We start from the raw sequence: 4341 nt of genomic DNA, 5'->3' as shown, positions 1-4341 counted from the left end.
TCTCTCATTTATTTCATCTTCATTTTTAAAGTTTTTTTTGCTTTATTTTAAGAAAGATTTTCTCAACTTTATCTTATGAGCTTTCTATTGAATTTTATTTATACACTACACTTTTAATTTTCAAAAGTTATGTCACGTTTGGAATGTTTTTGTCCCCTCCAAAACTCATGTTGAAAATTAATTCTCAATGTAACAGTGTTGGGAGATGGGGCCAAATGGGCAGAACACTTATGAATGGATTAATTACTCTATTAAAAGAGTAAAAAGAGCTTCTGAGAGTGAGTCACCTCTCTTCTGCTATTTGAGGAACAGCATTCTTCCCCTCTGGAGGATGAAGACTCCAAGGCCCCATCTTGGAATTGGAGACCAGGTCCTCCCAAGACACCAAACCTGTTAGCACCTTGAGCTTGGAATTCCCAGCCACCAGAACTATGAGAGAATATATTTCTATTCTTTAGTAAATTACTCAATCTCATTATTCTATTATAGCAGCACAAACAACCAAGACAAGTGTTCCTTGTTCTTTTTTTTTTTTTCACAAAACCTCTTCTCATTTCATGAATCCTTTTATTTCAGAGGCTATTAATAATAGTTTCTTTTTTCTTTCTGAAGTTCTAAAGTTTCATCATCCTGCTTTGTCTCTACTTCTTCCAAGTTTTGTTGTTTTCTATTAGTTGTTTAGATTTCTGTCATGTTATAGGCTTCCTTAGGTGTTTACTAGTTCATAGCTGTTTATTCATATTTAAAAATGGGATTTAAAAAAACTGATTGGAAAATTTGTCTAAATGGGTGAGACCTGCTGACTGTGGTATTCTGACTAAGTCATTCATGTGGGAAAACCTTGATGCCAGTATCTTTTTTTTTTTTTTTTTTGACAGAGTCTTGCTCTATCACTCAGGCTGGAGTGCAGTGGTGTGATCTCGGCTCACTGCAACCTCTGTCTCCCAGGTTCAAGCGATTCTCTTACCTTAGCCTCCCAAGTAGCTGGGATTATAGGTGTGTGCTACCACACCTGGCTAAGTTTTGCATTTTTAGTAGAGACAGGGTTTTGAGATGTTCAAGTGATCTGCCCACTTCAGCCTCCCAAAGTGCTGGAATTACAGGCATGAGCCACTGCACCAGGCCCGATGCCAGTATCTTTAGGACTTTTTCTCTTAGACCAGTTGGATTTTTTTTGTCACAATTCATTTTTATTGATAGAAAATAAACACTTATTCCAGTTTCAAAGTTGTTATACTTGAAGTTGCTATTTTAAAAATATGAATTTTAAATAATCACTTAATAATCCTGCTTTGACTAAGACAATAAAACGTGGCTTAAAAAAAAGTATTCAGCACCATTTGCTCATAGATCTTTCAGAATTCTTAATGTTTCTGGAACTTTCCTGTCTGTAAAGTACAGGAATTAATCAGCTACATGAGAAAGCCTCTCTGGCACAGGCAATGGGAAGTTAAGCAGTCATCATAAAGGAATCAATGTATATTCTGTGTGATTTGGACTACAAAACAGTCTCTTCCCTTCTACGGTAACTCAAGAGAGACATGCTTCTAAGCACTGAGGTATGAGGAGTCTCAGATTGTTATTTGCTGTTAGAATTGGTCTTCCCAGCTAGTAATAGTAAATCTCTGGCACAGGTGCTATTGGTCCTTAATGTCCTGTGATTTTAGGAAATTCTGTAAATAGTTTGGATTTAGTTCAATTTATTCAGAAATGAAACATGTTTAATTAAGTTCACTACTCTGACAGAGTAAGGATATTTTGGTTTAGCATCCTTATAAAATATATGTAATGTGTAGGTAAATAATGGTCCTAAATCATACTTAGAACACTACATTATTTAAACAAGTATCTCTTTTAACAAAATGTTTATAATTAAAAACAGCTGATGAAACTATATCCAAAGGTATGACAAAGGAGACTCAGCTCTGTGCTGCTTAAAGAACTTTTAAAAAGCCATCGAAGGACAGGTAAAGAAGCCCACTTCTCATTGTAGAATTCCTAGTGGGGCTGGACCAGAAATTAGCACTTCTAAATACTTCAGAAAAGTCCAAAGTGTTAAAAAGCCTTCCAGGCAAAAGAACGTCTTTCTGCATCAGTGAGTAGTAGTGCTCATCAGAATTTCCTAATAACACAAAAACAAAGGCAAGTCTGTACATTTGATCAGATGTCAAAAAAAAGGGAGATAGACTATTATGTCAGCCTTAGTTAGAGCTCATGCTGGCTTCTTCCTACATACTGTTCACCAATTTGAGTAAAGTGGACTTTGTGAGAGAATAGCGTTTGATGGCTAGGATATCTTTTGGACGTTTCTTCCTAAGTGGAATACACAACATATAAGGGAATAGGGGAAATAATGGACGGAAGCTACTCTTTCCAGCTCAGAAGGAGTTGGTGATGCCCATATATGCATTCAAGAAACCCATGGGATCCTCTAGCTGTGGATAGTGACTAATGCGGTCATCCAGAATCGACACTGTGGACCGCAGAAGCATTTCCCTGTACAGCTCCAAAAACTCTGGATAGGGATTTACAGGATCCAGTGACCCATAGATACAATGAATGGAGATACTTTCAGAGGCAAGAGCTCCCACGCAGCACTTTCTAATCTGCTTCCTCTGATTGATGTACTCTAAGACACTGTCAGTGATGAATTCCTGTTATTGTTGCGGACCCCGGCCCACATGTCCCACACAGCTCACTCTCAGACGGCTGAGTATATGGCCCAAAGACTGGGTGAAACCTCGAGAGAATACAAAGGAGTTCATCAGCTGCGTGAGGATGGGTGACAGCACAACTCCATCTTTGGGCAGCTTTTAGAGAAGGAGTAGACAGTGAGTCTCAGGAAAGATACCTCCATTTGATAGACAGATGCCACAAAAGTGCTTCCAGGATGCTGGCCTACTCAAATACGGAATAGTGATATGGTCTCAGTTTGTCACTGAAGCCAAAGCCTAATAAATCAAGGACAATCACTCAATGAAACCTCAAGGTCAGACCTTCCCAAATCTTGTACCCATCATAGCTGGATGTTGGAAAGCCATGTAAAAGAACAACTATATCTGGACTTCCAACCACATCCACAGAGTCTCGGTAGAAGATAGGTCGTCCCTTGTAAATGAAAAACTTGCCCGAAGACTTCCATGAGTGAAGGGCACGGGAGAGCTGAGGGGGTGGGATGTGCAGGTATGTGGCAAGCAGGGGCACTTTCAACAGCCCCACCTCAACCCACCACCCCCTCATCCTGATTCAGGTTAAGACTTGGGCTGCAGGACTTCATGTTTGGGGAAATCAGTTGTGCATGCTGGCTAGTTGGATTTCTTAGTGTAGAGTCTTCTATTCTCTTGTCTAGAGGATCTAAAGCTGACTGCCAGCATTCTAGAAATAAAATAAGTGAAAGGGCTGAAGAGGGAGAGGAGAGGTTTCAAAATTCAGCATGTACATTTTCACTAAGTCTCTATCCTCAATTGTCCTAAAGTCTCATAGCCCTCAGTCCTCTTACTAGAGAGAACAAACCTCAAAAATTCTGCTACGGTGATACTAAGGCTATCATTCTAATAACTGGAATTGGGAAGGAGATTCCAAACCTAACTTTTTTTTAAGTCTTTCTGTTTTTATCCTTTCTTCACCCCACTTCCAGAGGTACCCAGTGTCATTAACTTCTGAGCCCTTTGGCATTTCCACGCTACAAGTTTCTTCTTGGATTTTTCCACTGCTGGCATAAGATTCAACTTTTTCAAGTCTGCTGAATCAGTTATTGTCTTGTCTGGATTACTCAAAAGCAGATCCTGAGACAAAGGCTGATGCACAAAATGTTTACGTGTGGGTATGATCCTGAGACTTAGGAATGGGGGTGAGTCAAGAAAGGAGAGAGATAGAAGAATGCATTATATTGTTGGCCACAGCTTTGGGGCACTTGTATGTGAGTTGTCAACCGGGTTCCTCCAGGTATCCCACCACTTGACATCAAAGAAGCCTAAGAGAGGCATTGGCAGTTTAGACTTCTATGCAGGTGTTTCAAGCATGCTCAAAACTGGCCTCTACAGTTATGGCTCGGACAAGAGGTGAGACTTAGAGGATTTGTTGGATTTGTGCTGAATCTATCATTAATCTATAGATTAGGTAAAGAAGAACGAGCATCTCAACAATATTGAGTTGTGCAATGCATTAAAAAAGTTTGTGGCCGGGCACAGTGGCTCACACCTGTAATCCCAGCACTTTGGGAGGTCGAGGCAGGCAGATCACGAGGTCAGGAGATCGAGACTATCCTGGCTAACAAGGTGAAACCTCGGCTCTACTAATAAAAAAAAAAAAAAAAAAAATTAGCCGGGCATGGTGGTGGGC

At 40.0% G+C, this 4341-nt stretch overlaps 1 pseudogene; it reads right to left on the bottom strand.

Annotated features, from left to right (window-relative positions):
- Positions 1-2378: 2378 nt before the first annotated feature.
- On the bottom strand, positions 2379-3240 carry LOC111553689 (annotated as a pseudogene).
- Between the last annotated feature and the right edge of the window lie 1101 nt (positions 3241-4341).

The sequence above is a fragment of the Piliocolobus tephrosceles genome, chromosome 6 (genome assembly GCF_002776525.5).
Source record: "Piliocolobus tephrosceles isolate RC106 chromosome 6, ASM277652v3, whole genome shotgun sequence".
Classification (NCBI taxonomy): domain Eukaryota; kingdom Metazoa; phylum Chordata; class Mammalia; order Primates; family Cercopithecidae; genus Piliocolobus; species Piliocolobus tephrosceles.
The sequence above is the reverse complement of the archived record's forward strand: the minus strand, read 5'-3'. Positions and strand labels throughout refer to the sequence as shown.